The 17,601-nt window shown below is 34.4% G+C and overlaps 1 pseudogene; it reads left to right on the top strand.

Annotated features, from left to right (window-relative positions):
- The first annotated feature begins 2,615 nt into the window (after positions 1-2,615).
- LOC130823347 (protein tesmin/TSO1-like CXC 5) lies at positions 2,616-17,344 on the top strand (annotated as a pseudogene).
- The last annotated feature ends 257 nt before the right edge of the window (positions 17,345-17,601 follow it).

Genomic DNA, 17,601 nt, shown 5'->3' with positions numbered 1-17,601 from the left:
ACCTCAAAGTCATAGAACCCATGCATTTGGAATACAATGCATTGGGTTGACCATGTGAAAAATGGCGTAGGCAATATGGAAAAACAAGTGGGCCTATGTATCCGCAAGATTTCGATATTGTACGCATGGAACGAGGTTCCAGAAGGTTTGAAGAAATTTCTATGGGATGATACCATGGTAAGCAATAACTTTACTATTTTTATTCATTTAGTTGCATTTTAAAATTAATTTAATTGACACTAATAAATATAAATTTTTCTTTTGTAGAATTTTTTTCACATCGAGAATGATGAGGAGAAGAAAAATGTGTTTCTTTCAACTATTGCTGAAAGATTTAGAGATTTCAAATCCAAGCTAGTAACTGGCTGGATCACTAAGAAGCGTGCCCATAAGACCAAAAAGGTCAAAACGGGAAACGAAGGTGGAGAGCAATCACCTTCAAAGATGCCCTATGAAATATGGGGTCACATATCGAAGAATGAATGGGAGGCTTTCGTTGCCAAAAGAACAATTCCCATTGAAGTTGTAAGTATTTAATATTATATTATAGCTTTTGATTTAAATTTACTTCTTTTGATTCAATCATTAAACTAATATATGACATTTGATTTCTATTGATTAATTAGGAAAAGCGTGGTAAAGCTTCTGAATCAGCAAGCAAAAGGAAGTTTTACCATCGCTTGGGCCCAAAAACGTACGATGAGGTCTGAAAAGAGTGGGTGGATGTGGGTTTAGACCCCAATCAAATTCCGGCCACGACCTCATCTACGACTACCTCCTCATTTGTGAATACTTTTGCTGGAGATCGGGTGCGAGATTGGTATTGTGGACTTCATTCCCTAGATGCAAGTGGTAAATTTACCATTACTGATTCGAGAACGAAGAAGGTTGCTGATGCTGTGGTGAGTTTTGAAATTATTAAGTATATTCTTGATTTGTTTTGTATTTTTTGGCTTTGATTTACTTTTTATTTGAACAGATGGGCTAGAAGAAAAAAAGAAGCTACGGGGGCGTTCACCCCAAGAGGCAATGTTGATGCATTGTATATGGTCTTAGGGAAAGACCATAGAGGGCGGGTAGTCAGAAAAGGAGGCGTCCGCGTGGGGTTAAAGAAGGCATTTGGCAAAGAGTGTGTTGCTACTCAATCCAGAACGATGCCACCTGATGAAGTAGTAACCCTTAGAGAAGAAATTACGAAGGACGTTCTCTCCAAAGTGGCACTCGTGATGCAGAAGATGGGAGCATCCACTGTAGACTTGGTAAATTTGATTGTCGAGGATCAACAAAGTCAACATAGGGATCCTAACGCTTCGGTCGAGCTAACACTCGAGCCCATTACCTCATAGCACCCCAGCCCATTACTACCCCCCGAAGGGCAAAATCCTACACTGGAGACCATGAACTCCGTTGCTCAAAATTCGGACCCAACTCCTGAGCCAGTGGTAAAGGTACATAGTTTTTAAATATATAAGCACTTATTAATTTAAATTGTAACATGTTTTAATATTTTATTATGATGCTTATTATACTAAACCACAAAATTTTCAGGAGGCGGCTCCTTATTCTCTTTTGCTGCCTCAGTTAGGTGTTGCTAGTGATGGCGACTTAACTGAGGTTGCATTTGGTGTGGCACAGCCAACCAAAGAGGGCCAAACAGTGCATTCCATGCATGTTACAAGTGGTCACATCAGTGTAATCGTAGAAACTATTCTAAAGGGGTTTGAGGATTTCTCACTCCCGGTTCCAATGCTAGAATGGAGCCTTGAGAAACTATCAGACGCCCTAGGTAGTTTCGTCACATGGCCATATGCTTAGGTCCGATTCACTACCATGGTAATAATCATTTGTATCTCATTTATTTATATTTTTTTAATTGTATGCTTACACTAATTTAATTGTATAAATTGAAATAGCAAAAGAGTCCAAAGGGCTCTAGGAGAGAGATCGGTTCGTCATCAAATGTGTCGATTGGGTCAAAGTCGATGGCAATCACTCTAATTTTGGCTGATGTTGAGCTAAAAGATCTTTCTCAAGATTGCAAATGGCTGCACACATGTGCATCTCGCATGCGTGAGGAGGACCCAATCGTTCTAACCCTGCTGAAGGAACAATTATGCTTTGTTGAGAGCCCTTTTGTAATTATTGATCCTAGTGACATTAGGAAATTTTTGAGAGGAGAAATGTTAAATATAGCTCTTATCCATGTCTACATGAGGTGATGTTTATTATCTTACAATTTAGGCATTATTTTTTAATTGTTTTAATAACTGAATTACTGAAAAAATTTTCTTATTTGTGAGTTTAGTGCGGCTTACGAGGAGCTAAATTCTTGCGAACCTCCAATAAAAATTGGATGGTTTTGTCCTGAGTCGATTTCGGGTATTAAAAGCGTAAATGATCCAGATGACGTCAAAGCATGCATTGAGACTGATTTGAATTGCTAAATATAATGTTCTTCATATTTTGATCCTAAAAGTGGAAAATTTGATGGTTATTTGAAAAAAACTTATTTGAATTTGGATTTTGCAATTTCAGGTTTTAGAAATTTGACTTTTTAAAGAAAAAAAGAAATTCTGTTCAAAATTTGGATGAGCAGAAATTGATGATTGAAATCGATGGAGGAGAGAAAAAAAGGTGGGAGTCTGCCTCCAAAATCGATTATGACAACTAATTTTCCGGTGAAGAAGCTCGCTAGACAGCTTGATTTCACCTTCTTTAAGGGCGCGTCTCAACTGCCTTCCACGTCAGTTGCTAGGCCATCGTACACATTAGCTGCTCAACCGTTCCTCATTCTGCCGTCTTCGCAGCCGCAGTTGGTAATGATTGGGTCGTTACCGCAGACATTGGCTCAAACGCCACCTATAACTCCGATTCGATCGATTTGAGACTCCACTTTTTCCAAATATTTTCCATCCTTTACTGATTTTTTAAAGCTTAATGCAATCATTTATTTTGAGTTGAAATGCTGTTAAATCTGTTTGTGAATGTTCTTGATGTTGTGTAGTTCATTGTAGTAACAGTGTTTGATTGTCAAATTTGAAGCAAATACAAGCGAGTCTATGTTGCTGCTTAGACTTAAGTTTTACCTAAATGTTTGTTTTGATTCAATGCATTTGCGTGAGTCTAAGTTTGATCTGTACATATTGTTTGACATGTATAAATGTGTGGAATGTAAAATCAAGAGATTAAGTATGATAAATCGTTCTTCAAGACTCTATTGCACAATGCGTTACAATTTTTGCTTCGTGTTTCATATTTGACATTTTGGCATCGGGTCAATAGAATTTCGTTTATATTATACTTCTATTTGATGTAAAATTGCTCATTATTAATCTTGAAATAAAAGGCTAATGGACCTCACAATTGTAAAACACAAGAAGTAAAGTTAAGAGAAAAGTAGAGCATGAATTAATGGACAAAGCAAGAACACAAAGATGTTTTATAGGTGTCTTAGAAACCCTTATCTCAAATATGATTGTATATATTTAAGGATCAACAATACAATAATGAAACAACCCTCACAAGACTTGAGAACAACCTCTTAAACTCAAAGTTTTCACCTTTAATAGAAACACATTCAAAGTAGAAAGAAAGAACTATTTTAGCACTTAAATCTTTGTCGCCCCTCTATATTAGCCTCCACTCTAATCCCTATGCTGATTTAGGCCTTCATATAGGGCCATAAATCAGATAACTGTCTTAGGAAAAAGTACTAAACTTGCCCCTAAGAATAGACTAAATCAGAAAAAGCCAAATTTTCTCGGGTGCACCATGCTCAAACGAGCACATCATGTGCTCGAATGAGCACCTACTCCCACTGCCTTTGTTTATTGTTTGCCTCGTTCAAGGCACACCCAATAACCTTTCTTGTGCACCCTTGTTCAAGGCACCATTCATGCACCTCTTTGATCACTTCACGTAGCGATCCAAACATCAAACTCCCATACTTTCTTGCACACTCAACATCATCCTTTAATGTGAAAGACATGAAATAAGCTATGAGATGATCAAATTCTTCTCCCACACAAGGAGAATCGACACTTGCACTAACAATCTCCCCCTCAAGGCCAAGTCTCCCACAACATCAAATGCCATCTTCTTGGGTGAGCCACAAAAAACCTCAACAATCTTGTCGCGTAGGCAACCACCACCAACTTGTAGCATATACAAGTTGCCCTCACTCCTTAATCATCTCGTGAGCACCATGCTCTCTCTAATGACTTTCAGGGACCTACCACTATCCATGAATGAGTATTCCTTAGCTTCCAATTTTATTTTAAGAGGTGCGAGGTGTACCGAGGCGCAAAAAGTATTATATTTTTTTCCGAGATGCAAGGTGAAGGAGCGGGCTTCTCGTGTGCAAGGCGCACAATTTAGCTAAAAGGCTCCAAAGTCAATTTCAAAACATATTTAGTAGTTAAAAAAATATGAAGTTCATATTATTACAACACAAGTTAATAAACATTACTTTAGCACATAGAGTCATAAGATAATATAGTTTTAAGCTATGTTACTCGGACTCTCCGTTTTCGCCGGTTCACCGGTGTCCGGTACTGCCGGTACGGATACCGGTGCCAGATACGTACTCGGTATGGCAGATTGCACAAGGATACAACAGTTTCATATACCCAGTTGTTATTCTTACTTTCACCATTAAAGCTTGTGAAAAAAATAAACGGGGGGAGTACTTGTGAAGAAGATGAAGAGAAAAAAACACATAAAGGGAAAAATCAATGTAAAGAGGAGAAGAAGAAGAAGAAAAATAAAGAAAATAAAAAGCTTACCTTTGCTTTCACGGTAGGAGAGAGAGAGAGAAGGAAAATAGAGAAGAAGACCTCTGATATCTTTCAGAGTATAGTAGCCAGTAGGTTAGGTTGCCACTTGACCCACTTTGCATAAAATCACGTGGCATGTTTACTTTTTCTATTCCTATTCCTTTTTGTTTTCTTTTGTCTTTTCCTTTTCTTTTCCTGTCATTTTCTCTTTCATTTTTTTTTACTTTTTTAAATATTTTTTTTCTTCTGGCTACTTTTTCTATGCTTTAGAGTAAGAATGTTGGGTACTTTAATTTATTTTGCCGTATCCTCGTATCCATACCCAATAATAGGACGGTGTCCGCATATCCTAAAATTTTAAAATAGACGTACCAGACGCTAGGATCCACACCCGTATCCGATACCCATACCCGAGTCCAAGTAACATAGGTATTAAGTTGACCATCTTCTCATGTGGGATCCAAAGGGCATGAAGAGGTAGTGGGAGTTGATGAAATCATTGTTCAAGCTGTAAATCATTATACATTGATGTCAAGCCAAACACAAACAATTAAACGATAGAACAAAAAACAATTTATGCTAAGACTCGATCACTATAACAAAATGGACAGAAAATTAAGTAAGTAATTAAATTAAATTACAAATCAAATAAACAATATTTTTATCATTATTCTTTTGACTAATTTGTAAAAAAATTAGAGAATTAATGACTCATTTTGATAAAAGATATGATTAGAAGTATAAAAAGAAATAAAAAAGTCAAAAAAAAATAAAAAAGAAATCCAAACATTATAAATAAAAATAAGAAGAAACGAGAGAAAAGAAAGAAAGTAGAAAGAGAGAGAAACAATTGAAATTATAAAGAAAAAAGAAGAATAGAGAGAAAATAGAACAAAGTAGAAAAGGGAAGAAGAAGAATACCTGGTCAAGAATGGCGGCATACTTGAAAGAGAAGAACAATGCTCTTACTTTTTTCTACATCTACTTTGGCTAGAAAAAAAAGGCATTTTCTCTTTTAAATTGAAATAAACAACTATTTCTTAATCCACTAAACCAAGCAGAGGTAAGTATTTTAGTACCTGAAACTTTAAAAAAGCAAAAAAGAAGGTAAAATAATGGAGGCGCACGAAGTGCTCGCCTCTCCTATTGCACTATGTCTTGAGTCTCCGAGGTGTTTTTCTGGTCGCCTTGGTGTGCCTCATGCCTAGGCACGCTTTTTAAAACCAATCTTTCAATCTACCTAATGAGATAAGGTTCCTCTCAAACTTAGATTTATACCTCACCTTACCATGTCTCCTCTTGACACCATCATGTGTCACCACAAAAACTTCACCAATGCCTTCCACTTTCACCCTCTCATTGTTGGTGAAGTGACAAGATTTACATCACACACTGACACACTAAGCTTAGTTAACTTATCTTTCTCACAACAAATGTGAAATGAGCAACGATATTCAATCTCCCATTCCTTCTTATAAGACATTCCCCTATTAACAAAAAGTGCTCCTTAATCATCTTCCTCAACAAAACCTAGAGAAACATCTTTGTTATTCTCAACATCCTTTCATCCACCATCCTTTAAACTCCACATTCTGTTGAGGTCTTTCTTTATCTCTTTGCACATCATTTAAATGTGTCCCTTCTTCTTACAATAGTAACACTCCTTGTTAATATAGTCATTTCTCCCTTAGGAGTTGGAATTCCTCATCCTTTGTTAACCTTCTCCTTAGTTCTCCCTCTACTAGATAACTCACCAAACAAGCATCCTCCACCACTCTTCTCTTTTTCCTCACATCTCACCATTAATCTATCATTTTTTCTCTACGCGACCAATACTTAGTCAAGAATAATAGATTCCCTTCCAATGAGCAATGTTTAAACTATATTGCTCAAGCTCTTAGAAAGAAAAGCCAAAAGAAATAAAGCTTGCTCTTCATTTGACAACTTTTCATCTGCATTCAAAATTGACACAGAAATTAGTTGAATGTGCTAATGTGATCTTGCATAATTGCATGCTCCTCCTTCATGAGTTGATACAATTCCACCTCAAACAAAATTTGTTGGTAAGAAACTTTGAAGCATACACTGCTTGTGAATCTCCAACAACATACCGGGATTTGTCTCCTTCATGTAGTTATACATGATTTCGGTTGCAATGACAAGCCTAATAGTACTCTCCGCCTTCTTGATGGATACCCATTGCCCAATCTACAAAGATGTAGGATTTGTTTTGCAAAAGCATCATCAATACCTTGTTGAACCAACAAGTCTTGAACGAAACTTTTCCACACTGAAAATTTCATTTTTCTACCAAATAATAGACACAGAACCTTTTCCCTTATTCATCTTGTTTCTTCACAAAAATCTTTACTTTCACTCACCAAACTACCTAAGAAACTAACCAAGCTCTAATACAAATTAAAATGAAAGGCTTAAGGACCTAACAATAGTGAAGAACAAGAAGTAAAATCAAGAGAAAAACAGAGCATGAATCTATGGACAAAACAAACACGAAGCAAGAAAGACAGATGTTTGATAGGTATCTTAAACACCTCCCGCTCAAATATGATTGTATATGACCTTAAATCCTTATGTTTATCTAGGCCTTTAAATATGACCCTAAATCAAATAAACAACCCTAGGAAAAAGTACTAATCTTGGCCCTAAGAATTGACTACATCAAAAAAGCATCATCCTTTAGCCTGTTATTGCCTTCATTTGTTGGTTGTCTCGTTTAAGGTACCTTCTCTACAACCCATGCCTTGCTCAAGGCATACAAAATGCCTCTTTTTGTGCACCTTCTTGACTTGTTTAAGGTACTTTTTATGCACCTCTTTGATCACTTCATGTACTGATCCAAACATTAAACTTTCATACTTCCTTTCACACTAAACATCATCTTCCAATGTGCAAGATATGGAATGGGCTATGAGATGATCAAATTCATCTCCCACACAAGAAGAATTGACGCTTGAATTAATAATTCTTTTTGCATTTATTTTTCTTTTATTTTTGGGTTTGATTGTAGTTCTATTGCTAGGTTTTTTTCCATTTTGTTTTTTAACATGATATGGTTGCTGTGACTTTAATTTGATTTGATAGACATTGTGCTAGTATATTAGAAAGAATGATCACTTTCCATAAACACAACCAATCCATCTCTAGTAGAATTAAGTTGCATAGTTGGATAGTCAGTAGGACAATTTCTTTCAAAGGTCACTTTCTGTACAAGTTGTGATAATTGAATTTTGTATCTTATTTCATTCTATACATGTATACGTGAATTTTCTATGACAAACTTTTTGTTTGGGTAGTTGTATCTCGTTAGATATTAACTCTCTTATATGTCTTATTAGTTGTGCAAAATACTATTATACTATAAAAATATAATGTGAATAAATGGCTTAAATGCTACTTTTGATTTTGGAATAGCTAAATTCATAAATTTATGAAAATAGTACGTAAACTTAACATTGTGTTTGAATTCAAATTTAGGAGTGAAAGAAAAGGAAGGGAACGGAAAGAGAGGGAAAGAAAAGAAGTGGAGACAATATCTTTTATTAGTTGAGGAAGGAAAGGAAAAGAGAAGGAAAGTAAATAATTTTCCTTCCAACTATTTTCACCTTTGAAGAGATTTGTTTATTAACAAAACTTAAGGAACTTAATCCATTCGTTCCAAATTCGTTCCCTCATTAAAACCCTTCAAATCCTTTGCATTTCTTTCCTTTCACTTCATTTTACCCAAACAAAGAGTACATGATTTTTAGCTAGTTTACTTTTGAGAAGGTTGGTAATCTTAAAGATTTTTTTATCTTGATTAACTTTTAATTGTACATTATATAGCCAAATGTGTTAAATTGCTAATTGTTAAGATATTTTTTTTCCTAGAAAGACAGAGTTTCCTAGTCCACGCTTACGGTCTAATGCTGAAGTCAAAGATGGTACCCCTAAGAAACAGAAATTGTGTAACTGTAAAAATACACAATTCTTGAAGTTGTAAGTTCATCTTTCTTTCTCAATTTATTGAAAAGTACGTATTAATTTTGGAACCCTTTTAGATACTTGCTAAATTGGAAGAATTGGTGGTGCAACCATCTCAAAGTACTCTATTATTTATGAATTTTTTAAAGTACTTTTGTGGTACATATTAAAATTTTATGTTTAGAAAAGAAATATGAAAATAAAAAGATATGCTTATAATAGTTAGGAAAGGGATACTGTAAGAAATATTATCATTAGTTTTAAGAGGCGCGAGGCGCAAAAGGTCTTTTTTTTTCTGAGGCGCAAGACGCAAGGCGATAAAGTGTGAGCTTTTTGTATGCAAGTCGCACAAGTTTGTTAAAAGGCTCCAAAGTCAATTTAATACATATTTAACAATTAAATAACATGAAATTCATATTATTACAACATAAAAGTTAGATAAACACTACTTTTTAAAGTCATAAGATGATATAGTTCGGAGTTGACCATATTCTCTTAGAGGATCCAAAGGGTATGAAGATGTGACACTAGTTGATGAAATCATAGTTAGCTTCAAGTAAACAACTATTTCTTAAAGGGTAGTAAATTAAGCAAAGGTAATTTTAGTACTTGAAACTAAAAAAAAAAAAGCAAAAACAAAAGATAACATACAGTAGATGCATGAGGCACGCACTTCTCCTTTGCCTCTTGTACTGCTGCGCCTTGACTCTCTGAGGCGTTTGCCTGTCGCTTGGGTGCGCTTTTCAAAACACAAACCTTTAGTTGTGCAATATAATTCTTGTTCATAAGCCAAAACTACAACAAACAAGTGCGATGCTTAGTTTTCTAAATTATGACCCTATCTCTAGCTTATGCTTTGCACCATGTGGCTATTGTTTATCAAAGATACGTTTACTATTAAATTACTATGTCTTTGTCATTAGTCACTTTTCTCATGTTTTGACTTTTGGGTGCTAATATTGATGAACAACTCAAAATGACTTGTTAAACTATTAGGGAGGCCATTTAATTTATTCTTTGGTATAAGGTATGCGGTTTAATGTCAAATCCTTAGATTTGGAATGAGTAACACCTTCTATCCTTACTCTAAGTGTTTGGTTTTTCTAAATTAAAAGTTAAAGAAGTCAAAGATCTACTTTTTCCCTCTCGAATGAACCCTCAATTGCTATACAAACTTATTAAACCCATGTATCAAATATTTCTCATAAGTCTATCAACTGCTTAACAATTTATTTTGCTTTTTTGTTTCTACACCTCCAAAAGCATTCAAAATAACATTATGTTATTTGAACTCATTAAAAATTTCCTTTAAATTGCGTTCTGTCTTGCATCAAAAATCAAGTAAATAATTATTTTATCTTCTAATGTTTACTTTTTCTTCAACCTCAACAGGTTAATATTCGGTGGTGATCTGCATTGGTTTCGACTATATGCGACGTAGAAGATTGTGAGGGGGATTATGTCCTATTCAATTATTGATTTACAAATATAGAATTTGATTCCAAGGGTTTGGGTTTCGACGTCTAGTTGTTCACCATTCCTTGAATATGAGTGCTTTATAGGGTTCGATTTTGTAAAATTATGATACTAGACAAGTATGAGTTTGAATGATTCTAAACCCATAATTGATACCCTAATCTATTGAACCAAACTTTCCCTAACTCATTTTCACGCATAACTTATGTTGAAACAATTTTCGAAAAGGGGACTAGGCGTCAAACATGTAGGCCATTTGTTGTTGGCTTATTGCAAAGTAATTTATACATACAAGTGTCCGACCTATGGTAAAATACTTCGGTAGCTGATGTGTTTGTAGAAACGGCCGGGTGTCGCGGTAAACGGTTATAATGGAGTAATAATGCGATTTGTTGCAGTGTGAATTTTCGAAAAAGAATCACATAAGGGGTGTTTTTACTATAATTTCTTTTTTGTTATTGAACTACTATTATTAATATGCCCATAGCTATTATAATTGCACTATATGAGGTTCTTTTTAGTGGAAAATTTAGTTTTTTTGATGGTAATTGACTTATTAGTTAATTATTTTGTTTAAAACCTAAAATAATGAGTAATTATAATTTAAGTAACATGTAATATTGAAAGTTAATGGAATAAATAATGTTGCAACGATGAAATATTGCTGTAATATTTAATATCGCAACAATTCTTAAAACAAGTTACATATAGGGGGGTGTTTTTATTTCATGATCCAACCTTCCTCAACTCACCTAGGCTTCTTGGATGCCTGTTTGAGACTTTTTTACTGCAAAATTGATTTGAATTTCATCCTCCAAAACATGAAAGAAGGGAAAAAGGTTTTTCTTGAGAATAACCAGTTATTAACATAGATCTTATATCAATCTAAGTTTCCTTTTTATGTTTTTTTATTAGGGGGAGGTTTTGTGGGTTACAGCTTTTGCTTGGGTACAGAATGTAAGGATCGAATGGGGTCACTACGACACCCACAAAGTCACACAAACAAGACAACAAACAAAATCAACACACACACAAGTTATACGTGGAAAACCTCTTCGATGTGAAGGATAAAAACCACGGGACCTCTTGAGGAGTCCACCCTATCTTCTCTTATTGATAAATTAAGGGAAAAAGAACCTCAAAACAGTAAACAAAGGTTCACACACCCACCAACAACAACCAAGAACAATATGAGATGAATTAGAGAGCAAAATGAGTGAAATCACCAAAAATACAGCATTCTGTCCAAAGATGATTCTGACTAAACCAAAGCTCAAAAGACGATCTCCACCGTCCAAAATGAAGCCCTTGATGTCAGGAACAAGCTGTCAAAATTTGGGGACGATCCAACAGTGCAATTTCTGGCAAACGACAATTTTCTGATGGCTGCCCTCAAAGCTACGAGCACCCTCTTCTCTCTTTTTCTCCTCCTTTCTTTTTTTTGTGTGTTTTTCTGATTTTCTTTTTTTATTACATCAAGCCAAGTAAAAAAAAATGACCCTTAAGCTTCTCTTAGAAGCCACATAAATAGGTCCATTAATAAAAACCAAAAAAAAGAGAAAAATATTACCCAAAGCAATACAAGTATTGGATAAATGGACTGGACCCATAACACAGAAGTGGTATATATAATATTCCGTTGTTGTTCTACCATATAAAAAAACACAGATGCTAGGCTTGATTGTCCTCCTTAATCACATAGCCAACGTATTATCTGGATAGCATTTATAATCAAGCTTATTGAAACTTCAAAAGATCCTATGTTTAGAAAATAGTGTAAGGATAAGGGTCAAAGCTTATAGTGCAGTTGTGTAGACTTCTACTCATTAAATACTATGGCTTATATTTCCACCTATCATGCATAAGCTGATGAATGGACTTGGTTGGATGTACAAGAATGCCCTCTACATCAAAGAAACGATTATATTTGTGTGATACCCCTTCACTATCAAAAGAGTCGCTATTTAGAAATGCAGAAATTTAGAGGAGAGGCTTTAATGCTTTGATATCTCTCTAATATCCAGCCTCAAAGTGTTCTTTTTTATTCTCACAAAGGACTTTATAATCTTAAGTAACGTCTTAGAACAAATTTAATCAGAAATCGGATAGTTTTTTATGTAACAAAGAAAATAAATCTTGAGCATTCAGTAAGAGTACATGTTGGGATGAGTTATCCCACATCGATAAATTGAAAATGGTGTGCACGCTTTATAAGCTATTAGAGACCTTCTTCCCATTGCCATATGGTTTTGGGATGGTATATATCTCTTTGGCTTATGAAGTGTGTGCACTTGTGTCCCCCGTTAATATGCTAGCATTCACAATAAATCTAGCCTAATTTAACAGTACATCTACAGAGTTGCCTCACATTTTCTTAGTTGTGTGTAGACAGGTACAACTGATCCTTTATTCCTACGAAATGTGACTATCTTGAGGTATGTCTCAAGTTTTTTTATTTTTTTATTTTATTTATTTATTTATTTTTAATCTAAATTAGCATTTGCGATGATTCCCCCAATAGTTCAACATTTGAGTCTGCGAGATGTGAAGCATGAGTATCAGGTCAAACATTTTCATGAGTGGTGAAGCTTGTAGTTAGAATTTTTTAAGCATCTATTGAGCTAGATGGGTTCCTTTCTAAGCCCTGAAAATTATTTTTAGAGTTTAATTAAATTTGGAATACACATATATTGTGCAGGTATTGTGAGTGCTTTGCATCTGGAGTGTACTGTGATGGCTGCCACTGTAATAATTGCTGTAACAATGTTGATGATGAGGTTGTTCGAAGAGAGGCTGTTGAAGCTACATTAGAACGTAACCCAAATGCTTTTTAAGTCGAAAATCGCTAGCAGTCCACATGGCAAGAATAAAAACATGATGTGTTTAATTAAGTGAATTGATTCTCACAATTCTCCTTTTTTTGTCAGCATTTTAAACAATCTGAGGCGGTTGTTGGAAATTTAGGAATATTTTTTTAAATCAAAGTCAAAATCAATGTTTCTTTCTCTGGAAAGATGCATTCCGATGAGTAAGTTGGTATAATAAAGCCAAAATTTGAGCAACCCAACTTGAAATTTGTTGCATCAACATTAAATCGAATATGTTGTGTGTTCATTAGACTTTAACATGTTTTGGTATACTCAATAAGAAAGTTCCCATAGCGTAGTTAGATATATAAGACATTTTACTATTAAGCAAGAGATTTAGGGTTCGAATCTCTATAACATTTCAATTTTTAATGAAAGAATCCATGAAGGTTTTGTAGGATACTAGATGCATTAAGTAGAATTTCAAGAAATATTTTCTTGACATCTAATCAAAGATCACATGCATATCATTTTATGCATTATTAAATATAGAAGAATATTATACCCTTGATGCGTGAATTCCATATTGTATAATCGAGTATGTATTTCACCGAGTAGAGTTAAAATCGTCAGTCGTCTTCCCTTTATTATTGGTTTACAAGTGGCGACCGAATCACCATGTTTACTAATACGGAATAAGAAACTACTTATTACTTTTACGATGCATTTGTTTGTCAGTATGAAAAGATGTTAATGATAATGACTTGTAGTGTAAATTTTCATGAAATGTATCATGTTATTTCCATGGTAACAGAACTTTAATCATAGAAAAGATTTTTTGTTCACAATTTTTCATTGTCACCTGATACGACCTTTTTAATCAGTAATTTATTTTTGAATTTTTTAAAGAAAATGAGATGATTGAAAGAGAGCAAGCATAACCATCAAAATTGTCAAGAGATTTTTTCACCAAAATTACACTAAATTTTTCATTTTCAATCCCACAATTTAATACCGACTACCTAACGTATTGTTAGAGTGTAACATGAAGTTTGTAGAGAAGAATCAATGTTTTGGAACATCACATATATGATTATATGAGCAAATGCATCTTATATACATAAAAGTTTAAGTCACTTGATTTGTCTTTCTTAAGTAAATAATACTATGAAGATATATGCATCTTTATATGCATGACTAAGTTTCAAGTAATATAATGAAGATATAAAAAAAAGGTTTAGGAGCTGCGAATATTAAGAAAAAAATAAAAAAAAATTGCGTAAGATGGTTTAGGCATGTGTGAAGATGATGTTTTAACGACTCGATTAGGAAGATAGAAAGTTAGAACCTTGGAGACTTAAAAATAGAGCGAGCAAGTTCGAAAGTGATTCGAAGGACAAGAGTAGACAATGGTATGAACTATGAAGTATATAAACTTATATATTGAGATAGTTGAAAGCCGAAATGAATGGAAAAGAAGAATCCATGTGGACTATCATTGGAATTAATGTATTCGTTGATGTAGCCAACTCCAACCTTTTGGTATTAAAGCTCTTACATTGTTGTTGTGGTGGTTAGAATTTGTCATGGGAAATTGTTAATTAACACGCTAACTAGGGATGGCTAATTTATTGAGCATATTTGTGAGGCTTAATTTAATTGATAACTCAAACCTGCAACTTTTCGATAATAGTTATTATCTTCATTGAAACGTATTTTCTTGAGGTTAAGTTGCTTTTGCAGTTATCCCTTCTTTTATTTATTATTAAACGTTAAGTCCATGCACTAATCAACAAATATTATTGCCTTATATATCAAGGGCAAGGTTTTAAGTCATGACACAATGATCTATGATCTGTTCTACCTTCACCTCAGTTTATGTTTAGTTAGTTTCATTAAGTCTAATGAACATTTAAGCTGCAGCAACTGTTAGTAAATTTTTCAGGAAAAATAATTTTCCACGTCTTTCTAGTAATATTAGAAAGAAGAAATTAGTGAAAAAAAAATACTAGGTTGTTTCTTATGGTACTATGTTTTCTTTGACTACCTTTGGTTATTTGATACCCTTTTATTTCTCTCAGGAAGAAACCGGAGATGTTTTAGTAGCAAAGCACAACAAGGGGTGCAACTGCAAGAAGTCAGGGTGTCTGAAGAAGTACTGTGAGTGCTTCCAGTAAATAACTCGACTTATGTGCATGAGGCAGCCCATGCTTCTATTACTGGAGCTATTGCATCATCTGGTTACATTTCTAGGAAATGGGGGCAGGAGCTCTTGTTTGGACAAACATTGAAGTATCCTTCCCTTTTAAGAGTTGAACAATGTAGCAGGTAATTCAGCAATCAGTCACAATCTTCATAAATTTTATTACTAAAAAGAAGGAAAAAAATAAAATTTAATAAAATATGATAAATTATAATTAAGATGATGAATAAAAAAAGAGGGAGAAAACGGTTCGCGGTTCCGGTTTCTGCGTTCCATGAGTTCGTCAAAATTTTTTTTGGAATCTTAATGGTTCACGGTTCGGAACTTGTCGCAGAGGGTTACGGTTTCATGACAGCGGGTTGGGACCAGTTCGGTTCCAGGTAATGCGCCCCTGGCCATCACTACTAACAAGTAATTTTGATATACTTTTTAGGCAAATAATGTCAAAGCATCTGGTTCCACTGTAGTATCTTTAGGTTCTGCCTCTCGTGCTACTAATCCTGTTTCCGTAGGTGCTTCAAAGCTCACATACAGGTACTTCTTTGTTTCTGTTGCAGCACGAAATACTTTTGAGAATACTTTCTTACATATAAGGACATTGCAAAAGAGAAATGTATTTTTATCTCTGTGAGCTAACTATGTAAATTCTTGGTGCTATGTCTCTTTTGGCTGATATCATACAACCCCAAGATGTTGAGGAGCTCTGCTCAGTTTTGGTAGAATTTTCTGAAGCTGCCAAGACAATAGCAGGCAAAGATTGATTCAGTTTTGGGGCAACAGAAATGAACATACTTTAACATGTTTGTATTACACAATAATACCATACGAAAGAAAATTTTTTGTGACTTTAACTCGTTTGTTGACCACCTATGCTCATAAAATATTAGGTATATTCTTATTTTCTCCTAAGTTCTACCCATTTACTATTCATATGCTTAACTTTTGACTGTATTTATCATGAAGGTCTTGTTATATTTATATCCTTGCAATATGATTTATGAGTTGTTGTGGCGAACTTAAATTGTGTTGATTGTAAATCCTTAAAATTTTACCTAATTTTTTGATCTGCCACTTCATTGATGTATCTTGTTTGACATCTTTTCCTTTTCAGGGGAGGGGTGCGTGTTTTTGGATATTAACATCTTGATAATTGGTTCAATCAAAGTATTGGCTTAGTTTAATGATTATGTGAAAATAATTACTTGCGTTGCTGAGAATAGTCATATGTGCTTTATTGAGATGTCCAAAATATTGTTTGTAATGTAATTTTATTGTTACATATGTGGGAGTCACTTTATTGGCATTATAGCAATGTAATATTTTCGCTGTTATATTATAAAATAGATATGATTATGATTAGGGTTCCAACTTCCACGTGGTGGATAGGATGGGAAGAAGACACCCACTATAATGTGTATTACATTGAAATCATGTGGAGTATTTGGTTATGACGTGACAATTGAATTTTAGATTGGGATGTAGTTTTTTATGCACTATGTATCCAAACGGTTTTAATTTAAGATTTTAATACCTTGCCTTGTAAACTTTCTGAATTTTTTTATGGCTACTGTTGGAAATTTGAATTTTGCATTTGTTGAAAATTTCTGTGTCTGTGCATTTGTTCTAAGTTGTCCTACAATGTTAATATCTAGTAGAATCTAAGAGTGCTAATGAAAACCAAGAGGAAGCTGGGAAAACATCACAAGCGTTACGAACTCAGGAACAGATATCAAAATCAAGGTGAAATGTCTGATTTGAAACCTACACTTGATACCAGCAGAAACCAAACCGACAGAGACGGCCCTGATGATTTCAATTTAAATGGAAATGATCTATCAAACTCCAGGCCGATGTCCCCTTTTAACTTTAGCTTTGAGGTGTGATGAGCAAGACGCAATGTTCATGGCTGGTGGTTCTTCTAATGGGTTGACCAATCATGGTCATTCATCATCTTTGCAATTGCCGGATCAGAGCGCCTCAGAGGTTTAGTTCGAGCAAGAGAGAATTGTGTTGACAGCATTCCGAGATTGCAGTAACTTTATCATCATCACAGAGTCTGAAAGTTTGTCTCTTGACAAAATTTGTTGAAGGGTTTATTATTCAAAAAAGTATGCTCAATGTGCTTATTTTTCATGGTTCTAATTTTTGAGCACCTTCTTGCCTTGATGATCATTCATATTATACCATTCTTTCGAGATGATTTCCTTTATATCATATAATTTCCTGCACTGCCATGCTTTTGTTTTGGCCTCTAATTAAAAATCTGTGTCTAGATTATGATCTCTAACACTTTCGCAGTTTAATCAGAATACCGTCTTGTTATGGTGGACAGCCGGACATTATTGTCCTCTCTTTTTCT

This window comes from Amaranthus tricolor, chromosome 9 (assembly GCF_026212465.1).
Source record: "Amaranthus tricolor cultivar Red isolate AtriRed21 chromosome 9, ASM2621246v1, whole genome shotgun sequence".
NCBI lineage: Eukaryota > Viridiplantae > Streptophyta > Magnoliopsida > Caryophyllales > Amaranthaceae > Amaranthus > Amaranthus tricolor.
This window is presented reverse-complemented; position numbering and strand designations above follow the sequence as displayed.